Genomic DNA, 13,336 nt, shown 5'->3' with positions numbered 1-13,336 from the left:
CCGATGGCGATAAAAATAGGTTCTGATGTACACAACTTTGGAAAAACTACTGTACAATAACAGAGTGACATCATCATAACCTCTGTCAGAAGATGTCAATCATCTCCCTGTAGCCAATAGGCTTAAAGCCCCGCCCCCACATAAAAAAAAATTCTGAAAGTGTAACTGAAGACAAATAACTTGTTATTTAGGTTTAGCTTTAGAGTTTGTCATTTCTTTAAATTTACCACTTTTTCCCATTTTTTAATATTCTTTTTATATTCATGATGTGTACTTTCAAGTTTAAAACTGTTTTCCAATTTTCCATTTTTTTTAAATTAATAATCTGGATTTTTATCCACTTTATTCACAGGATTTGACCCCATTTCTTCAGTGTAAATCAGACTCCATAAAGAAATATTCTGACATTAATTGGGACGAATCAAAGCTGAAACTAAAAATACTGTTTATTTCTACAAGAATGATCAGAAGATATTTGAAAAAAATGTTTATGCAGAACCTATTATCTATAAAACATTCATTAAACCAGAAGATGATTGGAGGTAATGAACAGATCAGTAAATCCTACAAACAAATCAACTACATTTACCGTTTAAACATCAAAGTTCTGCTTTTGTTAGAAAGAAAGAAGGAGGAGGAGTTCTTCGTGAAGGTTATTAAAAGAAATGACAGTGAGTGAGGGGGGGTCAGTGCAGATGAATGCACAGGAGGCCTCATTCTGTCTGGACCTCTGTCTTCATTCTAATTCAGATGCTGCTGTGAGGGACGGTGGACCACAGCGCCACTCACAGGCTGAACGCTGCAACTACAGCAGAAACAATTCTGGATCATCCAGGTTTATTTTTTTATTCTTCACTTTTATTGTTCACCACCACAAGTTTCATCCGCTTTTTCTGTCATTTACGCAGCAGGAAATCAAACGTCTAAATGAAGATGAACTGGTGGTTTTACTCAGAATTCCTCCCGTTTCTCAGGTGAAACGCCACATGCATTTTTCATGGTGGATCATGAAAGGTGGTCGTGACATTTTTCTGCTGAATACAGCATAAATATTTCATGTTGAGAAATGTTTTCCCTCCAGCAGCTTTGTCCAAGACATGTAGGATTCAAGCTGGATTCAGCAGCATCTGTGTGAGGATAACGAGATCTAAAAGCAAATAATTGACATAAATCATCGTGATGGTAAATCAAGCTGTGAGAATCAGGATTGAAAGAAAAGAAAAAGTCTGAATGAGTGGAAACATGAAAGAAGCTGCAGAATTCTGAGAAAAAGACTAACCGTAAAGCAAATAAACTTAAAAATCAGAATAAAACAATTAAAAAGCAACAAAAGAAGATTAAGAAGCAGAAAAACATGAAAATAATCAGCAGCAAAGATTAGAAGAAAATGAGAAAAGTGAGTCTAAAACAGAACAAAAAGGAAGGAAAGTAAAAAAACAAAAACAAAAAGACAATAGACTATGCTCAGAGCTGTGTGACGTATCTCCGGTTTAAAATAAGACGCTCGTTTATATCCGGTTGTGACTAAATCTATCCATCGACTTAGCAAATCTCTGTATACTTTCCCTGGTATTGTCTAATTTTCTCTATATCTTACATTGTATTTTAGTTTGTCGTGATGTGTACACACAATGAAATCTAAAGAGACAAAGATCCTCAAACACCAAACATCCCGTACTCACAAAACGCTTCCATGGACTGTATGATCACCACTTCTTCAGATGAAACGTTATTTCAAACATATTCAACAGAACTTTGAACATTTAAACTTTAAAGTGACTTTCCTCCTCTCATCCGATGATGAGGAGCCTCGCCCATCTTCATGCTTACTTTATTTATTAAAAATAAGAGATCACTTTTGTCCAGAAACTACAAATAACTGTAATTTTCTCTCTTTAACTAATTAAAAACACATTTGATGAATACAAAAAATAACCCTGGGTTTAGTTTCCTGAAGAGACAAACAGTTCAATGTCCTTCAGAATTTAATCCAGAATAACCTAAAAAACAAATAAATATTTTTTGTTGGAATTAAATGCCCATGTGATCGTGTTAAAGTCCGTATTCTTTTATTTATTATTTTTTTGTTTGACGTTCTAAATCTCTAAAAAGTTTCCCCGTTTGTCTCCACTTAGATGTCCATAAAATTATTATAATCTGAAATAATCAAAAGTTTTATGAAGTAATCTTTAAAATAAACAGAAATTACTCCTTTCAGTGCTTTTGATTGATTTTTTTTAAATGTAAATTGTGTTAAATTTCATTTCCTTCCTTGTGAATTTACCAATTAAAACTATTAACTGACTATAAACGTCTAAAGTTCTGCTCAAAGGTTTGTTCATTTCCTTTGCTTGTATTTTTCATTTGCAGGTTTGACTCTATGGTCTAATTTTAATGATATTATGGTATATTTTCTGTATGTTTCTAGTCAAATGTTTGAACTTATACACCAATAGTGTGTTTTTATGGCATCACACTTTAATCTTTTTAAACAAATCAACTTTTACGACTTCATTAACAGAAATCTGTGATTAGTTTGCGATTAATTGCGAGCTAACTGTCGGCGTCCCGCGGATTGTCGTGATTAAAATCGGATTGACAGCTGTAATTAGTCAGCGTGACTCTGAAGATCTCCTCCCGTCAGCTCTCGGTGGAGTCCAGGTCTTCCTTCATCCTTCACTTGTCATCCGCCGCCGTTTGTCAGACGCCGCAGCCTCCCGCCGCTCCAGCGAATGACAGCTTCAGGCCCCGCGGAGGTGAGCCCCACACATCCGTGTGCCGAGCTCAGCAGCTCCCTCCCAGCTCGGAGAAATACATTTTCATATTAAAGCTGACAAAGAAACGTAATCCGAGCTCAGACGGCGGGCTGGGCCTCGTCGCAGGAGGAAATTAATTGTTCCCCGCTCTGCTGACAGCCTTTGAATTGGCTACATAATGGCTTCATCATCGCGTCGTGAAGAGGCGCCATATTGGAACAGGTGACAGGACGGAGACGGAGCAGCAGGAACGTCTGACAGCGAAGAATCGATGGAGTCGTGTTGAACACAAAACAAACATCATCGCACAGCAAACCCAATTCCACCGGGGAGACGAGCTGAGGAGGAAAGATCCGGTTTGAAGTCACAAAAATGACTGAATTCAGCATCCAACTAGATTTTTTTATTTCATAAAATCATTCCTAGCAGTCTTTTAATCATGATTATGCAGTTTTTTTTGCCAAAATCTTGTCGTGTTTTTAAGTGCAGAGAGATTCCAGGAATTGTCCTATCTGTTGACGTGGAAGTTAATTTTCCCATAAACCCTTGTAAATTTACATTCTTTCCTGCTAGCTTACAGCATCTCACAAGCAAGCTAACATTAGCAAAAAAAACGGCGAGTGATCTCAGAGCGATCCAGCCGTACAGTTTAGATCCAGATTCCAGCTCAGATGGGAAAAACAAAGACGTTCACGGATCTATTTGTCTGCATGTGGATGCATCAGAGTGGTAGCGGAGAGTGATCAGTCGCTGCATCACAAACCCAAGTTTTTTCAAATCATGTGTTTTCATCGGCTCCTGATCCAACACAATGTGAATAAAAGCATACTTCCAAACAGTTTTCATCTTAGATTATTTTATACATGTCCTCCATTATGAGAAGAAATGCTAAAAAAAACATGTTAAAACCACTAAAAACACCTTTTCATTGGAATGGGTCTTAAAGAGGCAGATTCTCTTAAGTAATGATTGAAAAGGATTAAAAAAATATGAAATTATTTACAAACAGATCATGGTCAAAAACTAATTTTTAGCCTTTTTTTGGTTCCAGGTTTTTATGTAATGACTGTATAAGAGAACTGGACTGAGTGACCCCTCCCCCTCGGTGTTCCAAACAAGAAGTAAGAAGCCAGAATCCCTCAATAGAGAAATAAACAGCTGTTACTCAATCATTCTATTGGTCAGAATAACCATTCAACCTTTTTTAAAACATTTCTTTTTCATGATATTTTACTGTAGTTTGAGTTACTCAGATTATAAACCAGCAGTGTCAAACATACAGCCCAGATGGTTTAATCATCATGATGAGAAAATAATGTAAGGACGTTTGGGGAAAATAATGCAAGTTTTTATTCTTTTTTTTTTTTTTATTAACTTGTCCTTTCCAACAGCTGAGCCAACAGATGTGGGCTGAGAGCTTCTTATGTTGGGCAGATTTTACTGTCACAACAGGGATTTATTGAGTATAAACCCCTGTTGTATTTAATGCTAAACTTTATATTGATTATGTTTTATTTTATTTATTTATTTATTTAAGTTTCTATTCTAGTCCATACCTGTGAGGACTTATGGTCTAAGAAATTACTGCAATGTGCAATTTCACCACTAGGGGGAGCAAAGAAAATGCAAGACCAGCTGAACAAGAGATAAAGGCCCAATCTGTTTTCTTCTCTTCACCTTCATTTATCCCTCCAAACGGAGAGTTATGAAAAAACTGTTTCAAAATTTGGACGTCACTTTCGTCGATGACGTCACCAATAATCACCGGTCCGCTAGCTTTAGCGTGGAGCTTCCAGCGCTTACGTAACAACAGCGGTTTTATAACTTCAAAAAGGTCATGCTACAACGAAAAGTCATTACTGTTGGCAGTTTAAATAAAGTTGGATGTTCATGTCCGGCTGGGATTATGATAATTCATAGATTTGATCTTTTTGTGTTTTGCTTTCAGACAAAAACGTTCCGGTAACTCCGTTAAGACAGTCTCACACTGTACAGTCTTTGGAGGTTAGGTAGGAATGAGGGAATTCACACACATGAAGAACACGGTTCACTAGAGAAACTTCCCATACACTTGTCAAACCAATCACCTTCTTCTCATCTCCTGTAGGCATTCTGGGTAGTGTAGTGATACCATGTTCTCTGACTGTTTTGTTTTGCTTAATGCGCCCAGATGCCTTTTATGGTCCAAAAAATACAATAAATCCAATTTTCCTTCAAAATGAAGGTTTGGAAGAAGCTGCTTTAAATCGTTTCCACACATTTGTATTTTTTTTATCAAATTATTTCTTTAAAAAACAGATTTATTGGGAATCAAATGAACAAAAACTGAAAAAGACAATCACAGGGGAAACCGACTCCTGAGTATCATGTCAAAGAGGATTTCTTCTTTGTCATTTGTGTGACACGATCGGATCTAAATGCAGAATAAAAGAGCTCCATTGGGACCAAAGGAAGCGCTTTTATGCAGGTGAGTGAACACGCAGACGCACACGCAGACGCAGACGCACACGCAGACGCAGCTTTAACCACTCATCCTTCATCGTGTCGGAGCTTCAGCTCCCGTTCAGCTCAGAACACGTCAGAGAATCACCGCCAAACCCTCAAACGTGTCACATGAGCACTTTTGATTTCAACCCCCCCGCCGCCGCCCCCTGGAGCCCCGCCCCCCTGGGTCAGACATGGTGTTGGGGTGTCAGGAATGAGCCATGAAAGCTTAATGAGCAAACACTGTGCAGAGATAGAGCATCCAGGGCTGGGTTTTGGGGGGACGTGGGGCAAACTTCAAAGTAAAGTGCCCCCTTCCCTGGAGGACTTTATTCTGAAAGCCCCCCCCTTCACTAAGCCCCCAGAGGAAGGAGACCAGCGTGTTCGCTCGATGCACGAGCAGAACGGGGACACGGCTCCAGCTTATGCTAAAATGAATATTATTTTCTCCTTCTTCATTAAGGGGCTCCAGCAGGAGATCGGGGGGGGGGGGCTTTGCAGCTCCAGTGAACAGGACTAAGGGCCCCCACCCATGCCAGAAACCATTAGGGCTGAAGCCGTCCCACAGCGGCGGCCGTCCCCGTGAAAATGAAATCAGGAAAATGGACGGTCATGTGACTGCCCTCTTTGTTCTCAAAGCCCCCCCCCACTCTGATGGGGGGGTTTAATTAGCAGCAGAATCAGAGGCAGTCCAGCACGACAATCCCAGAATGCATCAGGCAAACCCACGTTCACTCCACTGCAGCGCCCCCCTGTGAGCATATCACGACATCAGGCAAAGGCAGCCTTAGAAACAAGTAAACGTAAAAGTATCAGATCAGGATTCAGTATTGAATCAGGATGTTCAGACTGAGAACCTGGACCAGAAAAACCTGATCGGAACATCTCTAGACAGAGGAGTTTGTGTGAACGTCCTACGGATATTTGTGCATCACGTGCACATTCAGTAAGGAGCGAATATTCACACACTTTACCAACGACTAGAGCAGAAGAGTCAAACGGGGGGGGGCAAAATCCAAAACAGCCTTTAGGTCACAGGCCGAACAGGATAAACATTTATTAAACACTCTAAAACTGTAACTTTTTAACATAATTATGAACTAGATATATAGCATTACCTGTGATAATAAATTGAATTTGGCCGCTGAAGATGTTAGTGCTGATATCTGAAAACGCTGAGGCTGATAGCTAGCTGTAATATTAGCTAAATGTCAAATTAGCCTAAAAAAACTTAGCTAAAACAGCTAGCATGTAGCTGAAATATTAGCTAAACTCCAAAACAGCCTAAAAATCTTAGTAAATCCCAAAATATTCCAAAAAGCTAGCAGAATGCTAATTTTAAAACTGTAACTTTTTAACATAATTATGGATAATAAAAAGTCAGGAATATTATTCCAGAATAAATCAACTTAAACCTTAAATAACTTTCAATATTTTACTCTCCATAAAAATATATTTTGTCGAAATTATACAAGTTAGAAATGAGCGCAAGATAACATCGGGTCATTAATAACAATAAAATAAAATTACCCGGAGGGCCGGATAGAATTAGCTGGAGGGCCAAATCCGGCCCCTGGGCCGTGACTTTGGCACCTGTGGACTAGAGTGTGACATAAGGACGCTATATTACTATGGAGATAAATTGGACACGATTTGATTTAAAACCCAAATAAAACAAGTTGAAAAAAAATATTTTTGTTGTTCGGCCAAAAAAATGTGAAATGTCCAAAACTTTTTGATATTCTAAAATAAACTGAATTATTTTTAGCTTCAAATGTTCTGTTTTTTTTAGGATTGATAATTACCCACATAATGATGTTTTCTATGCCTGTCTGTAATACGATAGGATGCCGTTTTGAACGGGGTAGAACAGCATTTTGTGCTGCGGTTAGATTATGATAATACCAACTAAACAGACATTTTCTGACTGTAAGTGAACGCACCGGGACTGAAGTTACCACCCTCATCCATTTTGATGAGTCGTTTGTGTTAGCCCCGCCCCAGAGTGCCACAATGGGGCCAAAAATTTTGAAACTGAAATTTTCAGATTTGAAAACAAACAAAAAAAAGATTTTAAACTGAAAAAACGTTTTGAAATTGAAATTTTGACACATAAAAAACAGAACATTTGAAGCTGAAATAATTCAGTTCATTCTAGAATAACAAAAAGTTTGACTTTTTTTTTTTTTTGGCCAAACACCAATATTTTTTTCAATTAGTTTTATTTGGATTTTTGATAATATTGGCCCCAATTTAGCTCCATATACTACAGAATGATAAATGTCTGGAACTTCCTTTATCTGTAGGAATATTTGAAGATACTCTTCACATAGACGACAATGGTACGTTTCATTTTCACGACATCCCTTGAGGTGGCCGTACGATCCTAGAGGGAACTGAAAGACAATCCTGAGTTGGTTTGTATTTATTTGCATATTATAATTTAATTCAAGCTATGTAATTGTGAAATTGTGCTTTTTTTTACTTTTCTGGTCAGTCGGACCTGTTCCCAGTTCTTCGAGACTACTAAAAGTAGACATCTTAAATTTGGTTCTTTTTTGTGCTATAATGTATATTTGGACAAAAGCAGCCCCCCCGTTACCCATCATCCCTCTGCTCCAGCTTGAAGCCGTCAGAGCAGCTTATGTCATTATGCATCTGAATGAGGCCTCAGCAGGGGGAAGCCCCACGCGTGTGGTGGATCTTCACTAACAGGCAGCAGAAGTGAGGCTGAACAAAGTGAGGGGCAGGAGGAAGAACCCCCCAACCACCTTCAAAAGGAGCCCATGTGCAGACGGAGCAGATCATGAATTATCCATGACCGAGGAACACGTCTCCTGCCTGCCGTTACTGCACCGCATGGAATATTAATGCGGAAAATAATGCAAATGATGGTTGGAACGCGCTCGCCCGCATGGACGGTTCAATCAGCTCAGGAGCGCAGGTCCCCGCCACGCGCAGCTGTCAGAGCGTGACGCTCAAACGAGAGGAATCTGCATCCGTTCAGGGAAAGACGGGAATTCTGTTCTCAGTGTTCGTCATGCCGACACGTTCATCCTGAGGAGGGAAGGCCTCCAGCCTGACAGAGGAGGATGCTGGGAGACGACAGACGAAGATGGGCGACCCCTCAGGGAGCAGACGGACGGATGGGGCGACGGGGACACTGTGTGTCAGGTGAAGGACTCCACCCGCCTTCCTGGACGGTTGATGAGAGCATCAACTTCTATGTTCCTCCAGGATTTCTTCTGAGTCGATCAAAGGTCGAGTCTACGATCTCCCAGCAGTCCTGGACTGAAGGATCAGATTATTTTAACAAATCGTCTGTCTGACTGACTCAGTCCATCCAGGAAACCAACAATTACAACAATTAGATGAAAAACAAGCAAGGCAAGAGCTTACGCAGGATAGGGTTGGAGACGCCTGCAATACCTGATCTGTAACAGCGACCCGATCTGGAACACCTACCCCATTTGGAATATCTACCCGATTTGAAATAAAGCTACCAAATCTGTAACATCTACCCGATCTGTAACATCTACCTGATCTGTAACACCTACCCCATCTGGAATATATGCCCGATTTGAAACAGCTACCAAATCTGTAACATATACCTGATCTGTGACATCTACCCAATCTGTAACATCTACCTGATCTGTAACATCTACCCGATCTGTAACTGTTACCCGATTTAGAACACATACCTGATTTGAAACAGCTACCTAATCTGTAACATCTACCTGATCTGTAACATCAACCCAATCAGTAACATCTACCCGATCTGTAACTTCTACCTGATCTGTAACACCTACCCCATCTGGAATATATGCCCGATTTGAAACAGCTCCCTAATCTGTAACATATACCTGATCTTTGACATCTACCCAATCTGTAACATCAACCCGATCAGTAACATCTACCCGATCTGTAACTTCTACCTGATCTGGAAGACCTACCCGATTTGAAACAGCTACCTAATCTGTAACATCTACCCGATCTGTAACTTCTACCTGATCTGGAAGACCTACACGATTTGAAACAGCTACCTAATCTGTAACATCTACCTGATCTGTGACATCTATACGATCTGTAACATCTACCCGATCTGTAACTTCTACCTGATCTGGAAGACCTACCTGATTTAAAACAGCTACCTAATCTGTAACATCTGTAGCGGTTTTCCAATCCGTAGCACCTACCCAATCTGTGTCATGTACATGATCTGTAATGTGTACCTGATCTATAAGAGCTACCTGATCTGTGACAGGTACCCGAATCACAAAAATTAAATGACTTACGCAAAACCGGGAGTGTCAAACTCAATCACACATAGGTCCAAAATCTAAAACAAACCTTAGGTCGCGGGCCGAAGAGGATAAAACATTTATTAAACACTCTAAAACTACATTTTCAAAACACAACATACATTTTCAGTATAATTATGACCTATATATTTAGCATTACCTGCAATAATGCAAGAGTGAATGCTCTAAGCTGAACTTGGCCGCTGAAAGATGCTGAAATTGAGAGCTAAAAACTCTGAAGCTAATAACTGAAAATGCTGAAGCTGATAGCCAGCTAAAATATTAGCCAAGTGCAAAATTAGTCTAAAACAGCTAAAAAATATAAATAAATAAAAAAAACAGGTTAGCCAAAACAGCTAGCATGTAGCTGAAAAATAGTTAAACTTCAAAATAGCCTAAAAATCTTAGTAAATATCAAAACAGTCCAAAAAAACTAGCAGAATGCTAACTTTTAAACTTTAAAACTGTAACTTTTTAACATAATTATGAATAATAAAAAGGCAGGAATATTATTCCAGAATAAATCAACTTAAACCTTAAATAACTTTAATATTTTACTCTCCATAAAAATATATTTTGTCAAAATTATACAAGTTAGAAATGAGAACAAAAAAACATCGGGTCATTAATAACAATAAAATAAAATGATCTTGAGGGCCGGATAGAATTACTCTGAGGGCCGGATCCGGCCCCCGGGCCTTGACTTTGACTCGTGTGGTAAATTATTTATGGTCCCAGTGTATTTCTTGGATTTTAACCTCTTAAAATGTTATAGTAATGAAACAGTTTATTGTATGTTAACCTTTATTTTAATGTTGACTGGAAAAAAAAGAATTCCTGCAAAGGACTATAAATGTTTTCCTCTTCTGGTTGTTTTGATGGTAGTTTACTTCCTGAGGTAAAAGGATACAGAGGTGCTTACTGACACATCATTAACTCAAACCATAATACTTTTCCAAGCTTTAAAATAGTTTCTCTTTAAATAAGAGACATTTCTCTTGACGTTGCAATCTTGAATTTTCAGAATAAATAAATCAATAAAATCCCCTCTGGTGCCTTTTTCAAATTAAACTCCTCTTAGGGGTTTCAACGTCTCGCCTCCGATCATCCTCAGGAAGCTACTTGGGTCAAAATGTTGGAATGAAAAGTTGGAAATTTCAAAGCTTAAACAAAGTTAATCTTTAAGGTCACAGAAAAGACAGATTTCTGATGGTTTGTTGGGCTAAACTTAAAGATAAATCCCCTCCGTCTGCTCTGGACCAGACTCAGATCTTAGTTTTTATCATCGTAATAATGTTTATTTTCTATATAACCTGCTTTTTTGCAACTGAGTAAAATCTCCTCGGTAATGAGATTTGGGTCTAATTAATCTTAGTTTGGAGCGGTCGAGTCAGCACATATAATCAAACTAAATTCCATGTTGGCTTTAAATAAAACCAGTTTAGTCGAATCTCACCTGTCTAAAGGAGGTCCTGGTGCTCCTCCAGGTTCTGCTGAGTCATGACAGCAAACTACAAAACAAACAAACAAACATTTACCACCAGCAATGCCTAAAATATTAAAAGACAAAAGTCAAAACATTTTTGTTTTAACTCTAAAAACAAATTCATGAAGAGAAATTCACAAGGACCTACTTCCTGTCAAAACTACATAAGAATAACCAACATTAATTATAATTACAAAACAAGTTTTTTGAACCAGAAATGTTGCATTTTGATTTTTATTACAACTGCTAAAATACATAAATATTGATAAGCAAAATAATAAGTAAAAAAACTGAAAACTCAGAGTAAGATTCCGCCAAAACAAATAGTTCCGAAACTAAGAAACTTAAGTAAAATTTAGATACTTACAGCGATTTATCAGCAAAGTCTGAATGCTTTTTTTCTGATTCTAATGAACGTTAACTGCTCAATTACTTTGAATATTATCGATCTGTTAAGTTAGCGCTCAGAGTAAAACAGCGGCACGCGGCGAACCAGGTTAATGAGGCCACCTGTGTGGCGGAAGAAAACATGGGTGATCTGGCTCGCGCGTGTCGTCATCAAACATAAATAAAAATAATAAAGTTAACAAAAAGTTGTGAAACTTAGAACAAGGTCAGAGAAACTTTAATAAAATATGGGGTTGACTTATTTGAAAACAAGAAAAGTTTGTCATTATTTTCATTTACGTATTTATTAAAAGCAACCTTGAAAATCAGGGAAGAAACATTAAATATTTATAAACAAACAACTAATAAGACTCAAAATACACATTGAAGGCATTAGAAATATAAAGTAAACCCTGATAAAGACGCTATAAAGTTCAATTTATTAATTTAAAATCATCTAAATCTGTCAAACCGGATTTTTTTACAGGTCTCTGACGCCATCTAGTGGCGATTAATAGAAGCGCATGTGGAATGTTTGATCACAGAAACTAAAGTGTCAGAATCAAATGTGATTTAAAAATGATCACAAGTATTTTCATTCTGATAGAAAATAACTCTTTATAAAATACTACATATAAAAAAAATACAATTGAACCTAATTCCTGTCAGTTTGATCAGGAAAACAGCACAAAAAGATATTTTATTTTTATATTATTTGAATAAATAAAGTAACGTAAATAACAACGGAGCAAACGTCATAGGAAATGATTTAACTGCAGTGAGATGACAAACTTTTTCCCTGTTTTTACCATCAAATCTATGAACTAAAATATCTCCCACAGATCAATACTGAGTCAAAGTGTAATACGAGCCATAAACATCAATGTTTAAATATAAATTTATTAAGAAATCCATTCAAGTCTTATTCAGAAAAAGCTGTTTTCAACCATGGAAAGACTCCGGTGAAAAAAAAGCAAAATCTGGAGAAGTCCTGGTTTTAAACCCTTTGGAAATGATCTTTAGTCACAATAACAGTGAAGAACTTTGTGAAGCAGAAGCTTCATGGAAGCTTAAAGTCACCAAGAAATTTACCGTATTTTAAGTTTTATCTTTGTTTCTAAAAAACATTTAATGAATCAATTTTTTAAAAAGCAAATGTCTTTGGTTGTTCGTTTACCTGAAGTGTACAGGTACGTCACCATTTACAGAAAAGTGAAACTCCATTAATCTGTAGCATGAAAGTTGATGTCAGAGTGGAGCAGATTTGTTAAAATAGCTTAAGCACGGCAGTGGAAGGTTAATGATTAAAAAACAGACCACTCAATAATTATTTTAAACATTGCTAAAATATATAAATAAAGAAATTAAATCTGGACCTGCTGATAGTCTGCAACAGTAGATGTTTTTTTAAATTTGCTGTAAGATGGTCATGTGAGGTTTTCTTTTATATTTATTACTAATTTTGTGTGCAAAAAATGGAGAAAAAAAAACAATGTTAACATTGTAATTGGGCATGATTTCTTAATGCATTTTTTCTGTAGATGTACATTAATTGGTTGTAATTTTCTCTTTTTAGTGACTGAATGATGCTCTTTTTTCAGTCTTTTGCTTTATTGTGAAAATTTAAAGATCCACTCTGCAAAAATCTGCAAATTTTGTGTTTTTAACATGTTCGTTTGGTATTTTTCAATACAAATATAAAGATCCAAATTGCATTTGGGAATATTTCTTTATTAAAAATGCTATGAATCGGGAGCTGACGATAAATTACATCTAAAAAAGATTATGTTTGTGATGTAGAAAATACTCTGGGCGGGGCCACAAGCTGCTTGCTCCGCCCCATTCGGATGCAGACGAATAGATCCATGAACGTCTTTGTTTTCCTCATCTGAGCTAGAATCTGGATCAAAGCTGTATGGATG

At 37.5% G+C, this 13,336-nt stretch overlaps 1 long non-coding RNA gene across 2 annotated transcripts in view; it reads right to left on the bottom strand.

Annotated features, from left to right (window-relative positions):
• The window catches only part of LOC112163208, a 31,200-nt gene extending 19,659 nt beyond the window's left edge, over positions 1-11,541 (bottom strand). For both annotated transcript variants that reach the window (XR_004948769.1, XR_002922242.2), the window contains exons 1-2: positions 11,395-11,541; positions 10,998-11,052 (exon numbers count right to left, since the gene is read on the bottom strand). This is a non-coding gene — a long non-coding RNA (uncharacterized LOC112163208). The remainder of the gene's footprint in view (positions 1-10,997; positions 11,053-11,394) is intronic.
• Between the last annotated feature and the right edge of the window lie 1,795 nt (positions 11,542-13,336).

The sequence above is a fragment of the Oryzias melastigma genome, linkage group LG12 (assembly GCF_002922805.2).
Source record: "Oryzias melastigma strain HK-1 linkage group LG12, ASM292280v2, whole genome shotgun sequence".
NCBI lineage: Eukaryota > Metazoa > Chordata > Actinopteri > Beloniformes > Adrianichthyidae > Oryzias > Oryzias melastigma.
Note: the sequence above shows the minus strand (reverse complement) of the source record. Positions and strands in the feature narration are given on the sequence as shown.